Source organism: Pseudopipra pipra, chromosome 7 (assembly GCF_036250125.1).
Source record: "Pseudopipra pipra isolate bDixPip1 chromosome 7, bDixPip1.hap1, whole genome shotgun sequence".
Classification (NCBI taxonomy): domain Eukaryota; kingdom Metazoa; phylum Chordata; class Aves; order Passeriformes; family Pipridae; genus Pseudopipra; species Pseudopipra pipra.
This window is the reverse complement of record NC_087555.1, coordinates 18,601,252-18,626,170: the sequence shown is the minus strand read 5'-3', so window position 1 is coordinate 18,626,170 and position 24,919 is coordinate 18,601,252. Positions and strand designations below refer to the sequence as shown.

The 24,919-nt window shown below is 37.3% G+C and overlaps 1 protein-coding gene and 1 long non-coding RNA gene across 3 annotated transcripts in view; one reads left to right on the top strand and one right to left on the bottom strand.

Moving 5' to 3' along the window:
* Window positions 1-24,919, bottom strand: part of LOC135417151 (uncharacterized) — a 56,577-nt gene that overhangs the window by 5,550 nt on the left and 26,108 nt on the right. Inside the window, exon 5 of one of the 2 annotated variants that reach the window (XM_064660827.1) lies at window positions 9,361-9,646. The exons of the other annotated variant lie outside the window; for it this stretch is intronic. The gene's annotated coding sequence lies outside the window, so the exon portion shown is untranslated. Of the gene's footprint in view, window positions 1-9,360; window positions 9,647-24,919 lie in introns of those variants that run through there. 2 annotated transcript variants of the gene reach the window in all.
* LOC135417152 (uncharacterized) lies at window positions 8,999-14,118 on the top strand. Its single transcript, XR_010431938.1, has 3 exons — window positions 8,999-9,215; window positions 12,657-12,725; window positions 13,308-14,118. It is a non-coding gene; the product is annotated as an uncharacterized LOC135417152 (long non-coding RNA).

Below are 24,919 nucleotides of genomic sequence, written 5' to 3'. Positions count from 1 at the left end.
TCTCTGATTTTTTTTTTTTTTTGCATTATAAGACAAGTTAAAAAGGAGCAGAAGCACTATCAAGTTGGGGGATAGCATAACCAAATGAGAAGTATAATTTATTCCTTTGCTTTGCATGGGTCTAATGTCTGGTACACACAGAATGAAGCAAAGAATCCTCTTTGTCTTTCATATAGGGGTCAAACGTGCCAATACATGTCAAGACAGTTGTAGAGTACTTACTGCATAAGGGTAAACAGCAAATAAAAAAGTGGGTAGACTTGCTTGTTTGGTATGTGTGAGGTATAGCATAAACACCCCAGTGCTCACATCAGACACACTTTAACTCTGCTTATTTGCATTTGTTTTCAACTAGATCACTCTGTGCAGATGTGGCTCAAAACACTAGAGTTAATAAAACCTACACAGTATTATTCAAATACCCTCTCTCTATACGAACACCTGAGAAGGTATCTAAGCATATAATGCATTGCTGTTTCCTAGAATTATTCCTGTAGCACAATTTGTTTGCAGAAGTTCAAAGACCAGTAAAATGCTAAAATAGTTACAGAATTATGGAATCATTGCCCCACTCCCCCCGCCCTTTCTGTATCACAAACCCCTGGCTTTCGTTTCAACAAATGTGTGGAAACGATTGCCTATAACGAGAACCTGCGGAAGGGTTTGGGCTTGCCCACTCTGACTGAAACTGAATGCAAGAACTTCAAGCCTGGTTCTGAGGTGGAACGGCACCTCTTCAATACATTCAGCACTGAGCCAGGCCTGTGGATGCACCCCATTGCCACTCAAAGGGGTCACTGCAGCTTGCTTGGAAGGGTGCCCTGGAGTGTGCATCAGTACAGCCATACCCTAGAGTGGTTTGTATTTAGGTACATGTATTTAGAGATGATGATGACAACTGTAAAATGTAGGTGTTCTAGCTTATGGACTTGTATAGCACACATTATATAACCAAAACTCTTTATTTGGTCTGGTCATTGTCCATTTATATTTTCTGTCTTGATGGATTTTTATCTTAAACATTGTTAACGCTACACTCACTTTGAGCACTTATTACCACAGGAATATATTTTATACAGAACAGAAAATGCACCTTTCCCTAATCTTTCCTCTTTAGTACAAGGCCTAGACCTCATTTAGCCTTGTTTTTAATACATGTGATGTCATTGTTGAAGAGATTTGACACTTTTCACAATACTGGTGCAATAAAAAGAGGTAGTAGTTAATGTTATCCTAGAGATTTAGAACTCTTTTGAGGTAAGTCTTGATTCCAAATTGATTGAAATCAACTTGAATAAGTAATTTCATCTCACTTTGGATCATGTCTTAAAGCTTTAACTTACACATGCACACCCCACTCTGGCAGGACATGGAGAAATCAGGTAGTCCTAAATTCCCCATATATGCTGAGGTCTGTTGGCACTTTTTCCTTGTTGCTCAAGAAAGGATAACTGTGATGATTTTTTTCCCTCATAACTAGAAGCAACAAATTAAATGCTGGATTGTAAATTATCTCCCTTTGACCTTTGTCTGCAACTATATATCTAACTTTGATGTTAGGTGTTCTATCACTACATTGCAATAGTTGAAAAATGAGATATAATAATGGGTGAATGATGCCCAGCCTCCAGTTACTATCCTACTCTCATGTCCTCTGCAGGAGTTAAAAGATTAACCCAACACTTGCGTCACTAGAGGGGAAAAAAAAGAAAAAGATAAGTATTCTCATTAAATAAACAAGAGAGGAAAATGTTCAGCCCATTATCCTGGAAGCTACATACTATAGAAATTGCAGTCAATGCAGTTTTCAATTTCAGTGTTTTATATATAAAAATTTCATACATAAGATCAGTTTGTATGGCTGAAGTATTCGAATTTTTCATGTTTGCTTCTCTTGAAATCTTTAACCAATTTTGCTTCTTGTTTCTGTGGGTTATACAGGTCTAGGTGACAAAATAAGTTTTGACAGAATTCAAAACTTGTTAAATTAACAGTTCTAGATAATATACATCTTCAGAGCAAAAAAGAAATATTATCATAACATTTATGTCTAACTCAAATGCTAACACCTTATACTACAGAAAGGCCACACAAATACAAAAGTACTTTCAGTTTGGCAAGTGGGACCTGTCGTGGGTTTCCTTCACCCTGAAGCTCTGCTATTTACAGAAACAGCCAGGATTGCTCTATCCCTAGTAAGGAAAGACCTTAAACTAGAGGGCTTGGCTGGAACAGTGCAGGTGTTGATCTGGAGATTATCTCAGCTTCCTCATTCTGTGGTCCTGCGTGATAATGTGGGAGGTGGCAACTACGGAATTATTGTTGGGGTTTGGAGAATTTTTTCCTTTTTTTGATGTTCTAAGATGCTAAATATAATGCTGACACAATGCTTATCAACAGAAAAAGCAAGTAATAATATGAAGAATTACTGTCATCTGCAAGACTCTCGTGATGGGTAAATAACAGCTTCTAAAAGTTAAGATCATAAATGAGACCTGGTATTGCAGAATAAGGACTGATAGCACTGACACCTTATCTACATCTATGCATGGAAAGGTAGAATAGATCGGGTCTGAAGAGACCTGGGCAAAGAAAGGCAATGAAAAGAACCAATCAGTGTGTGCTTCATTATGAAAAGAGGTACCGATTTAAAAAAACAAAACTCCTCAGCCCTTCCTCATCAGGTTTTATCAAATCACCATAATGTTTTTGGATAAAGCTACAAACATCTGTCATAATATCAATATAATAAGAACAGATTCTCATAAGACTTTTTGATTTAAGACATCTTGATGAATAAAATAGAATAACAAAAGGATAAATGTTATGGGGACTACAACAGCTCCAAAGATAATTTTTAGCATGTCATTGTAAGCAGAGCATGAAGGTACTGGAAAGGGAAGGAAGATTAAGGGGTAGAAGAGCTTTCCCCTCTTCTCTGTCCTCCCTCCTGCTCTGAGCACTAGCAGCAGCAATATGACCACTGTTGGTCATATCAGGCTTTTGCAAATGCTTAGGACTTCTCAAATATCTTTCCTCCATTCACTTCGCAGTAGGGCAATCAAAAGACCCAGACCTACTATACTGAAGGTTGTACAGATAAGAAGTATTTAAGTACTTTTCAAGTAAAAAGTTACAATAAAGGCTGAAAAACAGCAGTAAAAACTTTAATGAAGTTTGCTCTGTTTACCTCATAAAATATGTTTGATCTCAATCTATCAGAAAAATTATGGAAGGCACAGAAATTTTAGAATAAGGATATTCAGCCTACTGCTCCAATACAAAATAGGAAATTGTAGCTAGACCAGAAATAAAAGATAAGTTTTTAATGGCTACAGTGATAAATGAGCTGGTAACCAAAGGCTGTGGCTACCAGTGTTTCCAGTGATCATCCATTATTAGAAATTATCAAATCAGGAATGAATATTTTAGGAAAGGTGCACTCTTATGTAAGCAGGAATTAAACCATTCTAGTCTTCTGTTTCCTGGCATTGAGACTGGACGAGTACATTTGTTCCTAAAGCCTTAATGATGTCCAACATTTTAGGCAGAAGAAGCCACAGAGGTTCCTACAGAGGTATTTGAAGATCACGGGACATGGCTTCTCATCATTGGATGAGACATCTGGAATTTAATGAAAGTTCAGACATTGTCGTGTTGGGTGCAAGCCCAGTGATAGGACAGGACAGGCAAACAGTCTTGTTGAGTGACCCAGAATACTTCCAAATTCCCCTAACATAACAGGCATGCCCTCGCTATAGGGCTGAGGGACTGGTTTTAACAATGTGATTGATACATATCGTACTGTGGAAGGCTGTGGCTTCCTCAGGAAACTGGGAAGAGGAGGAAATAAGCAAGATGATCTGAGTCATCACCCACCTGTCTTTGAGATGGGCATGAGGTGCAACCTGCATTGCTTTCACTAGTAGAGTGCTAACTGGGAACTCCTGCCTGTATCTATGAGGGCGAGGATTCAGAACTCCTTTCTTAATGCCATCACTGCTTTAATGCAGAAGACAGGTAATTAGATGTCCTTTGAAGAGGCATCCTGAGATTAGTCCTATAAAACCAATATCTGAAAAGTTTTCTGATCTATTATTTTGTATCAGAATATTTATGATCAATGTATAACTGATATAGAATGATACTCTGTTCTAGCTTTTCAGTGAAGTTGCTGCTGGGTAATAGCTGATGCCCTTTCTGAAAGCCAAAGAACAACAGTGTCTCTATCCTGCATAAGGAGTTGGATTGAGATTTTGTAAGTGGAGTATACTTGGCCCAGAAGGATGTTAAAGCAGTCTTGTTTATCTTCACTGCACACATTTTTTAGTAAAGATTTGCTGTTGGGAGATGCAAAAGACTTAAATATAAGCAAGCATTTAATGAAATTATTAAAAGCAAACTCTATTGTCAATATCCAGTTTATAATTTCCCTGTGATTAATTATCCTTATACATCTTACTCACCTGAATAGCTTATGACCTTTTCTGACTCAGTTTGGGTTTTTTCTCCAGTCTTCCTGTTTCCATCTTAATTCCCAAATTTCTAGTGCACTTCCTTGTAGTAGTCTCCAGGGAGACAAAAGTAGAACATGAAAGTGGAAGCATAAAATCCAAACTGTTTCATTGCCCACTGTATGTAAAGTAAGACATAAGCAGCAGCTACTGATATAAAAGCTTTTAGAAGAAAGGTCAAGCTCTTTAGTAGTGACCAATGTGTTGTAGGAGAGGAATAGATTATGTAATGTAGTATGCAATATTTTTGTTGTATATTTGTCTTGTATGTTACTCAGAGGAGATAACAATAATAGATGCAGCATGAAGACACATTTCCTGGCATGAGCTTAGACACAGTAATGCCAGATAGTCCCAAATGGAAAAGAAAGGGATTTGTTGTGCTCACTGTCCTTGTGAGACTAATCACTCTAATGTTTTTTTATGTGTGAGCTCCAAAACTGTGTGTTTTTATGGTATATGCAATTTGTTATTAATATAAATACACTGTACTTCAATAATATGTAACTAATGTAAAGAAGCATGCTATTCTTACAGAAAGAGTACACCTGGAATTATGGATTTAAATAGAAGGAAGAGGATTGGGGAGTATATATTTTGATTCAGCTGTGTTTGAGAAGGGTTTAAAAAACTTTTGTTCCTGGAAACAATGAGATACAAACCTGTTTGCAGGTTTGGCCAGAAAGGATTCCTGTCAAGTGAAATATTAACCCATAAGGAATGCAGTTTCTTAGGGCAATGAGCTATTTGCTTCAAACAAACCTTTAATGCAGAGCTAGAGTGACCATTTAAAAAACATGTATGCATCCAGTGGTCTAGATGGCTGCCAGAGCAGAACAGGATTACCCTATCTTTTAGCTATAGCTTACCTGTTTGTAATTGCCCTAGTTCTGTAGTGCTGAAAAGTAATTTCTAGCTGTATAGTGGCCAAATGTCAATTACTTTGGTTGTGTCATTGCTGCAGGCAGGTGTTCATATTATGCAAACTACCATAGCAGCTGGGAACTCTATTAGTAATTCTAATGTTTCAGGATAGAGAGAGAGTTCAAACAATGTTTTCTTCCCTTTCTGTTCTGTGGAGCAGAGTCTCTTCTGGGACTAATGATCTTCCTAAGCAAGCTCAAATTTACACTGGATCCATGACATAAGAGGCATGAAAAGGGCAACATGACAAGCTCTGAGCCTGCTGAGAGTGATAGGTATCAAGTCCCAAACCTCATTCCTTTGCAGCAGGATGTGCTAGTTCTGCTAGTGAGTGCCAAGTTCAAGCTGCACTCGCTGAACCCGCCAGGTAGTTGCTGCTACAGGAAATGCTTTTTAGCTCCCAGGAGGCATTTGTGCTAAAATGCCAAAATACCAGTGGAACAACTCATTCCTCCTGTCAACTGAGAAAGGGCTAAGCCTCTAAAGCACAACCTAGACCATAATGTTCATGGTAAATTGTGTGTTTCCCTCTTTCTTTGTTTGCAAAGTACGACTTTCTGTCCATGGGCTCTGATGTGCTTTGCAGGTGTTCGTATGCACAGCTGGGGGAGGTCCAAATGTGCTGGACTCACAGCTGTGGAATAATTAAAAAAAAACAACACAACTGTGTTCTCTGCAGAGTGAGTTTCTTCTTCTAAGCACCTTTCACTTCCCCGTGACTTGGTGGCACTATGGAGATACTAACAGTAGGACTGATTTGCTGCTTTTTATGCTGCTTTTTTTCAATCCACTCATAGGTTCTTGTAGATTCCTTAAGAACTTTTTGACTAGGAAGTTGTGGGGAGGGGAGATAGGAGGAGGTGAAGATTACATGCCAAATCCTACTCACTTGTGACGCTGAAATGGGAATTTATTCATGGAAGGCATATGACCTTACAAGAAAAATGAAAGGCTTTATCAATAGCAACGTTAAAACTATCATTGCTAGGAAGCTGGGTTAATCCAGAAGAAAGGAGCGGCTCCCTTTGCAGTGCTTTTACTTTTTTATTTTTCACAGTGTCATTCCAACATTCATTTCACATTGGATGAGTTCACAGTCACAGCAGAAAGAGTAAGAAAATACTTTCTCTCGAGTTTCTTCTTGCACTAAATGTGTGACTGTAGCCTCAGAGGAGGACTGTTCTGGACAGCTTCCAGGAAGTGTCTCAGCTCTCATTAAACACAGATCATTAAACATATTGCATGAAGAGTCACTGTGGCTGTCACATATAGTTAAGCCAGGCTACTGCTGTTACTACTATGTAAAAGGTTATGTTTTAGTACCATTACAATTTTGCCCACAAAAAGATGGAGAAAATGAACCAAAGCAGCCACTTTGCTTTCCCTAAATCCTTCCTATCTCATACCTGTTAATATTGACCTGAGAAGGGATTGTACTTCTCAGCAAATAACTAGTCAGTGGCTTACAGGGAGAGTTGATTGAAAACTGGCTACATGTATTTGTGGGCCTACAGTTTGTGTTGCTTTCAACGACAAGGAAAATAAGACTTTTAAGGGACTAATTCTTTGAAACACGAAACATTTCTGGCAGGGCCCTTTGAGTAGAAAGTGGGGACCTGATACTCTTGCAGTACCTAAGTGATGTAGTTTTAAAAAGAGATAAAAGAGAGAAAATACAGCCTTAAAGGGGATTTGTAAATGCCTTCCCAACAGGAGGAACTACTGAGCTCTTACGACAGCATCTAGAGTCTTCATAAGATCATCTTTCTGATGGAGTCATATGGAAAACAGCACATCAGACTGCCCCCCCTTCAGTTAGTGATAAAATTGCTGCTAAGCCCATGGACAGGATGGATCCTGATGTGATGGAGATCACTGCTACTATTTTTAGTCTGTATTTCAATAGCTTCAGAAGTCTTAAGCAGGTCACATCTTGTCTCTCATCTCTACCACAGGAATCTTTGCTGTACTATCAGTTACTATATGTTTGAAGCTAGGATGCTGACTAGTTACAGCCTTCTTCCAATGTGCTTTTGGTAATACACAGGCAGAGCATTTAGTCATCTGTGATACAAGTACACCTGGTGGTTAATGTTATTGCAGTACAACCAGTAGAAAAAGAATAAACTGTGTGAGACAGGAACTAAATGGTTGAATAGAAAATCTCCTTCCTTTAAAAAAACAAACCAAAACCAAAAAAACCAAAACCACAAATACCCCTTACTGATTCCGTGTTCCACTTAGCTAGTTCTGCTTTTATGTAAAAAAAACCCAGAACAGAATAGAAACCCCACCCCAAAAGAAACAAACAACCCTCCCTCCAAAGCCACAGTTAAGGTAATAAGGTGACTGATAGATAAATTAACCAATTGGATTTCAGCTTGCTTAGATCTATGTGATAACCCAGATCTTGTAACTGGGAGCACTAACTATGTGTAAAACAAAAAACAACAACAAAAAAAGAAAAGTTAAATTTTGAAGATAATCTGTCACCCCCAAATTTAAGGAAATGGCATCCTGTTGTTTTATCTTCATTATGACAGAAGATAAACAGATAATTTTGTTTGTGATCCAAACAGAAACATATTCTGGCATCTGTTCTAGGCCAATAGTTGCTCTTGCTATGAACATGCTCACATTTTATTGCATTGGGCTATTTGCCACTTTATGTAAGCTACACCAGCTGCTCTTGCTCTTGCACGACAGATTACTGTATGCAGCATTCTGGTTTTCCCTAAAGCAGATAACGCTCTGTAAAATCCGGATAACTAAGTCTCTAGGAAGTGACTGTAAGTTATATTAAAGCTGTGATAACTGAGAACAGAAACAGCCTTGAAGAACTGTACTAAAAAGCTACTATGTCAAGAGAAGATTGTGGTTGTGGGTAGCTGGTTTTGTTAGTGTGCCTAATGTATGTTCTTACCTGCTACATTTTTTTCTACTATTTGCTCCTTTCCTTAAAACCAGCACACAATTAAGAGAAATATTAATAATAAACCTAAACACTAAGAACATTTCTATTTTGATTTTTTATGGCAATGAAATACATTGAAATCGGTTCAGATCTACTTGAAAATAAAGCCCCCGAATCCTCTTTGTTGCATTTCTGTGACAGGTTTCATGCTCTGTTTTCTTGGCAACCTTCTGCATGGGAAGCAGCATTATGCAAATAAAAACTGAAATGCGAATCACAGAGGAAAAATATAACACAATTTTTCTTGACATCTTGGTGATAAAGGATGGATTATGTTATCACAAAACTAAACCAAGTTCTTTTTCTGAGTTGTAAACTCTACCTCACCTACATTTTAAAACCAGTTCTCCTATGATTTGAATGCAACATGGCCACAAAATCACATTAATTCCAAATTTAGGAATGTCATGCTTAAGTGGTAGTTGAACTTTGCTGGTTTTGACTAGGTGTTGGTAATTAAAGCGCTCTAGAGTACAAGGTTGTGTAGGCACTGCTGCTGCGGGAAAAAGTCAAAGTATAATTGGTCTGAGGATGTGGAAAGAAGCAGCAGGGGATGCTGGTAGGGACAGTAAAAGCTCAACAGGGTTACGGAAACCTGCCAAATCTCTATCCTCACTGCAGGGAGCTCCTCATGCTGCCAGGCAGTAAGGAAAACAGATGGCTGTTGCTTTTGAAGCCACTAACATTCATTTCTGTGCCTGTTGTGTATTTTTTCCTCCTTCCCCTCAAGTTTCCAACTCCTGCAGTAGCTCCTGTAGCAGCCAGCCATTGGCAGACATGCTGGAAGGCAGCCACGCAGGCGGGTGAGTTTCAGCTGAAGATGATGGTTGCTTTGTTTTGGTTTTCCTTTTCCCCACAATTGCCTCCACAATTTGGCAAAGAGATGTCAGGATTAGAAATAGTGGGATTGGAGAATATGCCAGAGTCTATTAGAGAGAAAGAGGCAGAGCTATACTAAATGGGGAGATGGAGCAGTGCCAGCAGGAGTGTGGGCGTGGGGGTTTGGATGCAACTAGCACAGCCGGCCAAACATACCCTAACATGGACCCTTCACAGTTACGTGCTGAATAGTCCTCTGTATTTGTGCTTATTTTCAGTGGGGTGTAGCCAATACCTGTAGATGGGGCCTTGTTTTTTCCTCAAAACCAGCAATGATGTGGATCCTGTGAAGTCTGTAGCATGCATCATTTCACAGAAGTCATTTCACAGAATGCTCTAAATCAAATCTCTGTGTCTAAAAGAGAAGAACATGAGATGGAAAAAAAATTTATGTTTAAGTTTGTTTCCAATGTATTTCACTTACTCTGAAGGATTGTAAGACTGGTTTTTTCCTTAGCTTTCTGGAACTTTTAATGCATTTGTATGCTATTGTGGAGAGTAATAAAGTAGTGGTTTGAAGGAAGACAGAAATGTGTAGGATGCTTAATTTTAATTGTATAATATCACTAACAGAGCTCAAAGAAAGAAGCAACCTCAGGCTGACTTAGCAAGTCAATGAAATATATGTATAGATTGACATGAGGAGTAATGATGGTACATGGCTGACTTGTCACCTACCTGAGAGGAAAAAATCTGCCCTTGTGAAGGTTTTCTGACTGTTGATCTCAACCAATGAGTGATTCATGCTTTTAACAGATGTTTCTGATTTAGGCCAATGAAAGCTTATGGGAGCTTTTTCTAGTCTCTGAGGGAAGAGCGCCAGCCCAATCCAACAAGCAAATTTGGAGCTTGGCATTTCAGTTTATTAGCAAAGCTGGATCATTTCCTCTTGCAGAAGCTGTGTGCCATCATTATTCTATGACACCATAAAAAATTGATAATTAGTACTGACTTGTTATTTTTGCCATCTCATGCACTTAATCATTTAGCCACTATTGTTATCTACCAAGTAAGACACTAAAGCCACTTATTCAAAAGGCCTGTCTGGCTTGTCCAAAATAGCTCACAATTCCCAAACCAGCAAAATATGTTGCATACAATTACTCATGTAGCTGCCCCAGCTACATGAGTAATTGTAGCAAATACTTCTAGACACGCAGCCACAAAACAAACTCAAGATGGCTCTGTGTTAGCCAGGATTTGCCTTTTTAAAATTATTGCTAATGTCATTAACATCATTAAGCAAAGTAATGGGACTCTCTGGCAGAGGCCAAACACAGCAGAAAGGATCTCAGTCAGTAACATAATGTAACAATAAAACCAAATTCATGGGGTTGGTAATCAGAAACTATATCTTCATTTTTATCAGCTACATAGTTACTGCAAATTTTCATCAAATTTCATCTGCATGATACTCAAGTCCAGTATTGCTTGGCTTTTAGATTGGCACGGCATAATGTATAATTTGTTTCATACCTACCTTGTATAACAGCTGAAAATAAGTGACATTTCTGGAAGACACAAAGTTTCATAATATAAAAAATATATACAGTGAATCAGCCTTCTCTTTAGAATATTCAAAAGTGATTTGATGGCAAATGTTTTCATGGAATTAGTGGGAGTCCCAAGGGACTGTTCCTGTCTCCCCATCATGCTGTGTGACAGTTGTCAGTTCATGGGGTTGGAGAGCAGTTTGCTTCATTTGCTTCCTCCACACTGCTGCTGCATCTCACCCTGAATTTGTCAGAAATCACTTCCCAAAAAAACCCAGGTGTCAAAATTTGACAATATTTTGTGTATTTCACTGATGTCAGTCACTATATCCACATACTCTTTTGTGTGGATATTTGGAAGACTAACTGAAATTGAGTGTAAGGTCTTCAAAGCAGATCAACAAATGAACAGAGGGAGATAATGAGGGGATTTTGGAGAACAGTTATTGCTACGGTCAAGGAACTCCAATAGAGGCATCTAAATATTGGACAGAGGTGTATGTTTAATTTATATTCTTTTACATTTATCTATGATGGCATAGTTTATCATCCCTCTTGTGTCCGGTCTTTGGTTTATGAGCCTCACACGGGAAAGATAAATTTAACACAGAATAGCCATAGTGCATTAAATCACAAAAAGAAAAAAAAATCCAGTTAATAAGTTCTATGGAAACTGGACTTAGGACTCACTGCTAAGGTATTTCAGAGGTATGGATCAGTATTTTTTATTACTGCTGTAGAACACAGTCCATCAAACTACCAGTAAGCATACACCAATAGACTAAAACACCTGTAAAGACTGATAAATCTACTTAGACTTGAAATGATCATTTGATAAAAAACATAACATTTCTCAAAAAAGACTGTAATATAGGTATAGATCCTTAATTTATGGCTTCCATTTAGGGATGGTCTGTGATTAAAGCACTATATTATTTCTTTGCATGGGACCTCTGGAAGTATACCTAGTACCCCGTTGTGATGCTGCTGTTTATCTTATCTCTCTGAGCACGTATTTTTTGAAATGTACTTGAGGAAGATGCAAAACCTCATGTTAGTGGGTTCAGGGGTTTGAAGGGAATTAATTGTACTAGTCTGAAAATGTGGAGTAAATTATTTCACTCCATCTTAAAGAGGGGGCTGAGAGAGCTGTGTGTTTTCTCACTAGTTTGACTCTGGAATGGGAAATTTTTCTCACAGCTGGGGGATTTAATAATCTCCTGGCTGCAGGCTTTGAACTGAAAATACACCCTACTATCAGAGTGAGGTTCCTCAGGCCCTAATATGGGATTATGGTAATAATCACATGGTTTAATAAAATGTTGTTGGGATTTGTGCAGTAGCTGTTCGGACCATGTCAGCATAAGCACTGGCCATGACAACAGGACGTGCAAACTCTCAGCTCTGCTTAGAGCAGAAGGCAGCAGGCCAGTAAAGAGGCAATGTTTCTAACAGATGCTGAGGTTATAAGACTTAAGGTTATAGGATGTTTAAAACCAGATTTTTATAAAAGATGACATGGTAAAGTTTTGTGTGTTTTTTTACAGGCTGCATTGCATGTAACAGTGCTGCCCTTTGTGTAGACACTGAGATCTATTTCAGTTCCAGGGGAAGGAAAAGAGAAATCAAATGATTAATCAAGGCACTGTTTGGAGTCACAATGTGACATTAACATATAATCAATAATACCATGTAATTCTGGTTATTTTGGTCAAAAATATTTTTCTCATGTGCATAATCTCTCTCATCTGTTTTTTCTGGTTTTTTTGGGTTTGGTGTGTTTTTTTTGTGTTTTTTTTTTTTTTTTTTTTTTGTTTTGTTTTGTTTTGTTTTTTTGTTTTGTTGTCGTTTTGGTTTTTTTGGTGTGTGCAGACCTTACATGAATGTTAACGGTTGATTTTTGCCTGCCCTGGCTTCCTGAAGAATTGCTGTTCTTTGTATGTAAGTGTAATTATGTATGGTTTCCTTACTGGGATTATTAGAAAAATCTATTCTTGAGCAGTGATCAAGCTTGAAGTGAAGGGACTAATTTGATCACAACCTTTTAGCATCTGACTTAACTCTCTTTTTGGGACTGTTCATCCTCTCTGCCTACATCTACAATTGGTAGCACAGCTGTTGCTGATCTATGCAGTGGACACTTAAAGTGCCCATGAATATCCTACACTCCGAGAAATTTTTTGTTTAAGAAAAAATAGATGAATTGCTGTAACAGAACATACTTTAGATTGAATTTGTCTATCTTGTTAGCTAGTATTGAGTACTGTTTAAACTGGTACTGCAACGGATCTTAGCAACTGCATGTGGCTGATGTGGAATTTCTGATCATACGCAATCAGGATAAGCTTTCACTTCACTACAGCTTTGAAATGATATATAATGATATGAATAAATCATATATAGATTTACAATTGCCTTAATTAATTTTTGAAACCCTAGTGATGGGAAAATGTCATGTGGTTCAATATTTGTTTTCCAATCAGCCAACTAACCAGGTGTCTATATATTTCTATATATTTTCAGTGTGACACAACTGGGACCACAGGCTCAGCTTCTGACTTTGTCTGGTGCTTCCTGTTGGGATGTGTACATATGGATACTCAGAAATACTATGAAGAAATTAAATAAGATTATTCAGCAATAAATCAGAATTTCTGGTTCTGGCCGGCTTTTAAGTTTGGATCCGCAAACAGTTGAAGATCAAAAGTTGAAGCTTCTGTATTTTCTAATCTAATTTTATATCTCATTCTTCAGATTTCATGAGTATTTTAATGTTTTGCAGATATCAGGACATTTTCCTTCATTGAGCTTATCCAGGGGCATTTAGGAAACCTCATCTATTTTCTGGGGTATTCTAGTCCTTACAGTATAAATCTCACATTTAAACTCCATAGTAAGTCATACTGGCAACTTCTTTTTTAAGAAGATTCACATTAAAAATGCCTCTGTGGCATCAACCTGCTTTTAATTTAGAATGTTTTCATATAGTTTCTTTTTTTGCAGTATTACTGGACAAGAGAACCTTGTGGACTTCTTGTCCTTGTAAGGATTTGCAAAAACACCCTGAAACAATGTTTAGTGAGACTATGCTTTGTACTAGCTGAAATTATGTTGGTGAGGGTTGGTAACATGAAATTAAATGATACACACTAAATAGGGTTTGTTGGCTGGCAAACTGGTGGAAAGTGAAGAAAGAGGAATGTCTGGGTAAGGACGACTACTGTGTAGTAGCAAGCTGACTGTGATTTCAGAGAAAATACATCTAATTTTGTCTTAGGGAACTCCCTGAATTTGCACCTGGTGTTCCTATAGAAATAGGTATGTCTTGAGTCCAAAATGCTGAAAATTTTAATGGAGTTCCAAGTTTTTCCATACATTTTTTGTGAATGGTAGCTTTCCAGAAACCATTATAACAAGCATGGAAATGACAGAAATAGTGCTAGAAGTGAAGCTCCACATGAGTTTTCTATTTTAGCAGGGTTCAGAGTTTCAAGAAAATCAAGCAACTGATAGATGGGTCACATCCCTGCTTGGCCTTAGGGCCAGCTGCCACTCTGCATACATGAATGCACAAGTCATCTCAATGCCTACAGTAGGAGGTAGCCCCATGGGTTAGGGTAACATGACAGCTTGTTGGAAATTAGAGTAGAGAGAGGGGCTCTGCAGAAGTTTATAAGCAGAACAGGTGGCAGAAAGTAAGGGGTAATCACACATTTTTAAATTAAAAAGAAAAAAAGAATCTCTGGGGGCTGTATGACCTCAAAATCTTCAGCTAGGTCTAGGAAGGCTCCTGTGAGACACAATGCATCAGTCACCTAGCAGCCATGTTTTGGCAGGCTGGTCTGCCTCCAAAAAGCCTATTCCCTTAGTTTTCTGTAGGGGATTTATATGCTTCACTGAATGTCCACCTGCTGCATGTGTATGTCAGCGCCAGCTCCTGAAGACCCATTGCAGGTGCAACAGGGTTTTGGTGTTGTTTTTTTGTCCTTGGGGTAGACTTTTGGGATATATGCTGCATTTTCTTGGCTGCATACAAGGTGTAATGAGGAACAGATAAGAAATTAGCTGAATAGGCTTGCTGCTTCTGATAACATGGAGTTAAAGGATGCAAATCCTCAACTGCATGATGCACTACTCTCATATTGTTTCAATACTGACCGTTAAACTTTTGTTACCAGAAGGCCAACAGCCTCATGCCCTATGCTGTCAAAGCAGCGGTGATCCTGAGAGCACAGGGAAGTCTAGAAACATTTCTATTTCTTATGAGGTAATCATTTGTATAAGGAAAAAGAATGGAAGCACGTAAATGCAAAAAAACTTGTTTTCTAGTATTTTAAGAGTCTCGACAGGTTTCATCAACAGAATCTCAGTGTGGTAAGACTCCATTATTTCAGAAAAGATTTTATCCTTGCATGCAATTTATATAGCTGCTAAATAAGAAGGCAAAAAAAGGAATTTGTCAAAAGCCTTGATTTAATATATAGTACTTCCTCTTCTTTCCCTACTTCCAGTTTGCCATTGCTTCAACTCTGGGTGGTGGTGGTCTATATACATGCCTTATCTGAACACTTTAAGAATCTTCTCTGTACATTTCCATTTTACTTATTATTTTCACCAGCTTTTTATCCATCTCGCTGGCTGTTCACAATGACTGACCATTCACCTTTTGAAATATTGCTGGCATTCTTATTCTATTCACTCCAGGCCCTGAAAGTCAAAAAGCCAAGGCTGTGTGGCAGGTGGGCAAGTGCTTCTTGTGCAAATACATTCATTTGCATGTGAATGTGCTCATTTGCACACAAATACTTTCATTCATAGGAATAAAAGGATTCTCCCCATGTGCACCATTTGTGCAAACAAAAACTGGATTCATGAAACTACTCAGAAAAGTCGGGGAGAGGTCAGGTCTCCTGCCATTTTCACTTTGGTAGCATGTTTACGACCTGATAATATACCTCTGAAAAGAATCAAAATTCAGTCTTCAAGTACTGTTGATTTTTAAATGCTATACTGCAAAAGGTAAGGGTTGTCTTTCCATGGTGTGCATACAGAGCCAGATGGTCTCAATCCTAATGGGGACCACTAGAAAGTACCACGGCATAAATAAAATTATAATTATAGAGATGAAGAAGGTCAAATAAAATTTCTCCTGAGAATTGCTGATATTGAGCAGAAACTCTGAAAGCCTTCTACCATTAATTTTTTTAGATCTATAGTAGATAAATTTGTACTTAAGCCTGTGGTTTTGTAATACCTTTTACTTGAGATCATCACTAGCACATGCACTCTTGCTTCCTTACCTGGCTCACAATTCTGTATACAGGTCACTTTTCTATCAGGAACTGCCAGCCAAATGCAAAGTGTGTCAGGAAACCCAAACAGTAATATGTATCTAAATAATATGGGTGATGCCATCAGCAAAGAAACAGTCATCATAAGAGATAAGGTCTGCCAATGCTTGATAAAAGACTACTGCCAATGCTTTTTAAAGTGGTTTGTACTTTTTGAATTGCATTTTAGATGGGATGGGAGGAACAGCTGGAAGAGAGCACTCATTTACATATTGGAAGTTTCTTTTATGTAGTAGATGTTGAGCTAACCAAAAAAGTCTTCAAAAATTTTTCTAATATGACTGCTGCTAATCTTTGAGATGAGAAATCCCAGAGCCTGGAATCTTCCACCAGAAACTCCTTTCTGGACACTGAAATGTTTCCTATTACATCCTGGTAGTCATGGCTCTGCTCAGATCAAAATGATCTAAAGAAGATTTTGAGGTAAGAAGAGGTGATTTTAGTGCTTCTTAAGACATTTCATCCCAAGACCTTGATTATGTTCCAAGGATGGTTTAGAAGACTAAATAGGTTAATGGAAATGATATGTAATTCTGTAGTTCTTGTTTATTTCTGTCATGCAGCAACTAAGACGTTCAATTACATTTGTAGGTCTGCACCAAAGATGAGGGCTGAAGATGCTGATACTGCAAGGTTTATTAATTGGCTTCCCATGATTTGCAGTGTGTAATAACGTATTTTGAAAACTTCTACTGGTTCAGCACTTGTGATGGTTTTAGAGTAGTTGGTACAGTACAGTAAGAGTGACCATAGGTATGATACAGTTGCTCCTTTTACATATGCAGATCGTAATGGAGTTCAGTAGAAGTCTGTATCTGAAACTCAAAGGTCCTTGTTAAGGGAGGTTATCACCCAGATATCACCAGAGCATCAGGATGGTGACTGTAGGGAGGTATTTGGCAGAGGTGATGTTGGCTAGCAGTCTACTGCTACTTCTGGCGAAGAAAGAGCCAATAGTCCATCGTGGGGAGAGTGATTTGGTGAGACTGTCCTGAAATCCAGTTAACTTAAAAATTTTCAAAAGTTAAATATTTGCCATGGTCTAAAGTAGAAGCAGGCATAGAAAAAGTTAGATTCTTCTTGTGCCTTGCGCCTTCTCAGAGGCACCTGGTAGCAGCATAGAGGAGCTCTAACACTTTTATAAATCGGGCACATTAACCAGATAATTTATAGTCATTACAGTCAATATGTGTTTCAAAAACCCAAGAAAAGAATAGGATGAGGTTATTCCTGGCCAGTGTTTGGAAAGATGAAAAAGAAATAACAGGAAGATGTTTCACAGCTTTTTCAGAACCACAACTCAAAGGAATCATTATAAAGTGAAGAAGTAAAGGCCAGAGTCGCTGCCTTGCACAGAAGGATCTAAAAACTTTTTGTATTTTCTATCTCTGATTTCATTACTCCTAATAACTCGTTTCCTGATGGAAGGTAAAGAGGCACCTGAAATATAGATTTGAGTCCTTTTAGTTAAACCTTTATCTCTTTGTCATAGCGGGTTTTTTTCTTCTGTAGTTTCATTCATCTGCTCTACTGGAACTTTCAGTTGCACAGTGTTAAAATATGGCTGTTCTAAGCTAATATGCATTAACTTTTTAAAACCTGTTTTATACATAACCTATTGTATTAATATAAAACGTTAAGGCCATTTTTTCATTTCCTGGGAATGGCCCATTACATTGTGAGCAATCTACTCTTGCTTTTTTAGAAAAGACTTTGAACTCAATACAAAAGGAAAATATAATCATGTACAACTATAAAGACTGCTTTTTTCCCTTTTGTGCAGTGTAACAGAGGTGGATGAGTAGCATGGTAATGAAGAGATGGACCGTCTTTATTAGCAGGCTCAGTGAAAGGGTTCTTTTCAGAACTTCAACTTTTCTTATCTTCTTAGTTTTCATGACGTCTATTTGGACTCTTTCCTTTTCTTGACTTTCTTTTAAATATGTCTAACAGACTGGCAAAGCCCAGCCAGTTCATCCTTCTTTCCAAAGAAGGCTAGATACAAAGTCTAGTGGTTTCGATGCTTCCATAGAAGATTTCCATATATTTAGAGAAGTATTGCTGTTTGCATTGCTTAGGAAATATCACATGTACTGATGTCGCACGGTCATTCTTTAATTTTTCTAAAAACAAACACAACAAACCCCTGAGATGATGTTTTTATACTGTAGTTAAAGGAGGCTAATGATATAGGAAGTTTCTTCGAGTAACAAAATAGGACTAGAAATTCCACTTAACCCTCTGCCCTAGAAATTGGTTAATATAGTAGATTTGTAGAGGACTATTTGATGATCTCTCGCCCTCTTCTGTAGTGTGCTCCATAACCTTTTTTGATATTTCTCTGCTCCTCCTCCATGCTCCCTATTTTTCTGCTGTTCCTCCTTCTGCTTCAGCATTCTTTGTTATATAGACAGTTCACTTTTAATCTTGCTCAGTTAAGGATTCCACTACAATAAAAGGAAATTCCCACGTGATTGCAAAAAAATTCAGTCTGAGTGGTAGAACAACTGAAAACTACCTTCCCTACTGCCTTTCTGGTGCAGAGGAAGTATCCCATCATCACTGTGTTGAGCTCTGAGGAAGGAACCTCAAAAATAACAACCAAGAAACAGGAAGTATTATTTATTATCTGAGGCTGGAAAACTGGAACCTTAGTTTGTTGACTGGTATTTCCTTCTTACAGCATTATAAAGAATATCACACATATACAATGTGTATAGTTATGTTACAGTCCCTTGTGAAGGACAATTACTGTTGCATTACTCCAAGTAGAATATTGAGTCCAAGAGTGTTGCTATTTAGCATGTATATCTTTGGCATGCTACTCTGTTAATAGATCTTGGTCGTGAAAGCATACAAAGACTACAAAGCAAAATGAAAGTATAAATAAATTATGAATTGTGCAGACTGAAGGATACAAATAAATAAAGCAAAGTTGATTCTGGTTAGATCTCATCTCATGAGCAGCTCAGAATAATGAATATGATTAATTTGTTCAATAGATGATGTGTTCCAGCAAAACCAACCACTTGCTTTCCAAGACTTCCAAGGCACCTATACAGAAATAGTGTGAAAAGGTGATTTGAGGCCTTTGTTGTAACAGGTGAAAAAAGTGAAAATTTGTAGAACTGTGAATCAATAAGTTTTTTTGATATGGGTCATCTAGAATACACTTAGAGAAGGAACTTGGACTAGATGATCTCTGGAGGAGGTCTTTTCATCCTCAAGGATTCAGTGATATGTGAACCATAATTTTTTTCTGCATATAAACTAAATCAATGGTTATATAGAATTTATATTTCACTATTTACAGGAATTTACCCAGAAAAAACAACTTTAGAATGTGCATGTATGTATGTATTTCAGCAATAGTATTACCATCCCAGAGAATTATACCCCCAAAACTGACATGAATTGCATGCTTATCAAATCAATCAATACAAAGTGATTTACACAGATATGTAAGAAGTATTTTATGTGCATATGGCAATCTTCTGTCATCACTGGCAGTAAGTCTAGGTTTAGCTTTTCATCAAAGATTATTTAAGAATTGTAACATGGACTTATTTTCAGGATGAAAAATATTCCTCTAAAAGAAAATTATTAAATATAAAGGATACACTTTTGCCAAGTCTACAAACTGCTTAGGTCATCTTCACTGTTAAAAATTCTCTTTAGATATGAGCACCATCTGTAGTTACAATAGCATTTTTTTCTGGGAAATTAATTTTTTAAAGAAAAAAATAAATTTTCTTGGAAAGATACCAAATGCTGAATTTTTTGGGCAAGTTCATTTTTTTTTTTTAACATTTGAACACCAGGCACATAACTAGAAGTACTTTCTTTTTCCTTTGGGGTCTTCAGCTGTATTTGATTGCTTAGAAATATAAAACAGTTCTATACGTGATGATGGTCAAGAAATAACAAGATGTAACTTGTGCATAACTAGCATATGTGATCACAATAGTGTAACGAGTCCTGATGTGGTTATTTTGAACTGCCTACAAGATGTATAAAATCACTTCTCCTTCGCTGCCAGTTCTCACTCTATTCTTTCTTTATTTTAGTAAGTATATTGCTGTATTGAAGGGATTCACTTTTTAGTACAAGTACTCGCCCAGTATGAGGCTTTTCAGGTGATTGTGAAAGCTCCTGAGACCACATTTTTATACTGATATGATCATTTTCATGTAATTTAAAAAGAAACAAATACATTTAAATGGGGATTTTTTGTAAATTTGAGATTATTAGTCTCTCATTGAGACACAGGTGTGTTGCTGAAGGGTTATCTGGAAGGTAAAGCAAAAACTTTAAAATGCTCTGCAAAGAATTCCTGTTGTCCTCAAATAGTTGTCATTCATTGGCTGCAGCCCATGCCAGGAAAGTATCAATCTTAATATTTCATTTGATAAGAGAAAAGCATAGAGACAATTTGCATCATCTCTGTAAATGCTGCAGTATCTTTTCCAAAGGTTCAATTATAAGAAACATTTCTCAGCCTTACTATATTTATTACATCTCTTCTAGATCAAGTGGTATGCATTCTTCTATACAAAAATGAATTTGGAACTTGGAGTTGAGCAAGAAGTGTTGCAACTATCAGGTTATTGTTATGCCATGAAGTATGTGAAAACAGCATTGGCTCAGTCTGCTGATCTGATGAATTGGGCCTGTGCTATCCAAACTTGCAATATAAACTGATGCATTGTGTCTTAGGTCTATTAACTTCCATTTAAAAGCATGAATTCTGTCAGTTCAAGTGAACTTTGTAAGAGCTGTTCAGGTCTAGGCAGCCCATTGGGACAACATGTTTAAGGCATATTGGTTTCTGTAGCATGCAGCCAGCTTCACACTCATCTGCCCTCTGCTCCTTACAGTAAGTATTGATGACATACTCCTTATAGTAAGTATTGATGAAATAGTAAGAAAGTCCCCACACACTTTGTAAAAGGCTAAACAAGACTGGAAATGGGTATACTGAATATTCAGATGGTAAGCTGCCCGAAAAGCAACTGTAGGGGCACACTCATTTTCCTCAGAGAAATGTCAGTGCTTCTGAGAATGTGCACGTCACACACTACAAAATGTTTGGCCTAGCCACACACTCTGTAACACTGGGATCTCCTTTCTAGCAACAGAAAAGCTAAAATAGGTATGAACTTCTGCAAAATTACTTTATTTGTTATATAAATGTGTCATCATACAGTATGTCATAATTTAGTCATCATACAATAGTGTTGGTCTTTGCAATCTCATGCACGTCCCATTACTTTACCAGAAGAAAACTCACCTCCCTAACAGTGCGTGCAGACCTCCTGTCACTAATCTCTCTCGTGTCTTCAAGGCAAAAAGAACCATCAGGTTGGGTCGAAGGACTAGGACATGGCTGACTGCAGTATCCAGTTCTTAGTTTAGTTGGTTGCTAGTTCTTGCCTGCAGCACCACAGTGGTTCTTTCTAGCTAGCCTAAAAGATGGTGATGGTACAGCAACCAGCCCTTTTATAGGAACAGCAATTGAGATTTTGGCTGAACAGAACTCAGCAAAGGTTCAACAATACCTTGCATTTTACCCAGGAAGATGATTTACCATCCTCCAAACAAATATGACTCTCCTTTCAGCACCACAGCAGTGCTGCCTGAAGGCATTGGCCCCTAGTGCTCAGACTCTGGACCAAGAGGTAAAAGGGACCCTGTGACAGTACATTTTCATCAGATGGTGGATGTACCCCAAGCACAGCTTGTGTGCTGTGCAGCTGACCAGGCTTGCTCAGGAAATCTGTTCCAATAAGCTGCTCATGTCCGTGCAAAGACCTCAAATTTTACTTCTCTCTGAAATGCTATGTTTAAATTTCAAACATCTATTATCAAAAAGCTGAGTAAAGACTGAGTAAAGAGACAAAATGCAAAGCAAAATGTTTAGATTTCCAAATGAGAGGAGCTGAAAATGTGTGACTGTGTAGCTTTTTGAAGCTCAGCAAACAATCTGGAGGTATAGGAAGATAGATTTGCTTTCAATTACTAATTCTTCCAGTTCAAGATTAGAGCAGAGATGAAACAGAAGTACCACAGATTTAGAACCTAACTTTGAAACAGATGAATTATATTTTAGATGCAACACATAAATAAATTGAATCATTCACTAGTACAAGACATCTGCAAAACCAATAGATCAGCAGGACTGAACAACAGAATAATTAATTTTTAAAGGATATTAAGAAGAGCCATGAATATTTTGGACAAGATAAAAAAAATTGCATTGTAAATATTAACTGATTGGACCAAAAAGAAAATATCTAGAATCAGGTACTTTATTATAGTCCTCAGTAGCCTTTAGTTGCATTTTCTCTGAAATACCTAGTACTTGCTGCTGTCAGTGGCTGAATGATGGGCTGGGCAAAGCAATGATTTGATTAAGGGTGACAAATATGACTTTTCTGTTCCAGAAGAAACAGACTAATTCCTGCATCCTATCTTGTCATTTTCCTTTGAAACTATTGACAAAGGTTATTCCTTCTGGCAAATTTCTTTTTACTGATTGTTTAGAGTTCAATAACTTAGAAGGAAATGCATTGACTGTGTATTTCTCTTCAGCCACACATGGGCCATCTCATGCACTGCAGATGAAAATGGTTACTGCCCAGACTAGTGTTGGCTTCATGACACACTGATGTGTTTCATGCCCTTCTGGTAACTCCCAAGGAACACGGCCCATTACGGAGGGACTCTTCAATCTGTGTGGAGGGCATGGGAGGGGGTGAGATGAATCAGACTAAATGACACAGGTAGTTGAACTGCCACATTCATGCATAACACCTCATGGCTTTTTGGGGTTAAGAAAAACAGCAAGACTTTTCAGATAGTGACTTGTTTCATTTTCTTTATCTCAGTTATAGTGGTATCCAAATATAGAAATAAGGTTAAATTTGGCTCAGCTTCTGAAAAACTGAGTTTGAACTTATGCTTTAAAGTGCAGCTGCAGTGTTGCTGTGAAATATGCTGCTAAAACTGTATATCTAGATTGAAGGAAAGAAAGCATTTTAGTATTTAGTAAAAGATAAAGCTGCTGGCTGAAGGGTGACAGGTTGCTGTAGCAGCATTTTTTTGTGCTAAGCTTTTGCTTGCTCCATTAAATAGTCTGGTTATAGTCTTTTAAATAAATTCAGAAATATTTCATTTGAAATATAGGCTTAGGTAAGCCATGGACTTAATCACTATAATGATAGGATTTGCAACTCATTTGGATTTTCATTTTTAGCTGAATGTAATACTATTTTACCACACTCAAACACTTGTAATAAAATCATTTATAGCTAATAAAGAAACCACTGGCTTATTTTTACAGAAAATCTGCACAAAGCTTGTGTAATGTTGAACATTAGAGACAGTAAAAAAAAAAAAAAAACCAGAAAAAAATTAATATAATGTGTTATTTTTCTTCCCATTCTTAACCCTTATTCAAGGAGTTAAGTTATTCTAGTCCATATAGGGTAATTGCAAAGCCTGGATTAATGCTCTGGATTTATTGCTCTTCCAGTAAGAAGTCTACTCCGAATGGTATTACATTATACATTTAATGGCAACTTTTTTTTTTTAGCCCTGATGCTTGTGCAGTATTCTTTACCACTCTAATTGTTGGACCAAAGTTAATGTAACTGTGTAAGCTCAGCTTGAAGTTTTAGATCCCCAAAATTCTGGAGGGACAGAAATCCTGTTCTCATTGCTGACTATTGAGCAAAATGTGCTCCATCACATACACATACCAAAACAGATATAACTGGAAAGTAGTATTACTGCTTTATTTACTGGTGTGTTGATTCTTACTGTGAGTTTCTGGTTTTAATGAGGAAGTTGGGAACTAGTTTGTGCGAAATATTTTGGTTTTTACTGCTTCTTCTTGTAAAGAACAACAGAAAACACACGGCTTTCAAAACAGTTCAGTGTGTTGTTTGTGTGAGGTATTGTACTGCTGTCATGCTCAGACAGGAATTGTCTCACCTTTCTTTCTTTTTCTCTTTCCTGTAGCTTATATATGTCATCTGAGCTGAATTACCAAAAATATGTAAAGCATTTTGAAATGTGATTAGAAATTATAGAAATTGTCTTTCCTTTGGAAAAATAGCTTCTTTAGCATGACTGTAATAAAAAGACACGTTAAAGGTAGCCATTTCTCATGGTGCATTTAGACAATGCTGTGTTTGGAGATCATTGATTATCAGCAGAGCTATTCATAATAATGAATACTGTGATATGTGTACAAACATGTGAATATCACGATATGTGTAGAGAAAAACACTTAATTCTTTGTAATTTAACTTAAAAAGCATTTAAGCACATCTTTTGTGCTTAGTAATTTCCTCAGCCTTATCATTAGTACATGTGACAATGAAGATCTGAACAGTATTAATATTTTGATATTCTATCTGCATGTATGTAAGCAGTGTTTTGTGAGTGGGAAGAGAAGTTAAAGCTGGTGTAGTTGGTATTTAGTTCCTGCTTTTTTTTATACACCCACACAACAGGAAATGTTCCACAACTTTAAAAGCAAATCTGAGGTCAAGAAAAAGTTTGTTTTATTTTTGTTTTGTTCTAGTTCCAACAGTTTTATATTATCACTGTTTGATTTAAAATTGTATTTTGGAAGAGAAGGAGTACTGTTCTTGAATTTTTTTTAATTGTTGTTCTCTTTATCAATCAAGCTTATTGGAAGTGAGGGAAAAGCCTAATGAATGAATAAAAAAAAGAGAATAGGAAAAGAAAAAGGAATAGCTATGGGCCATGCTGATA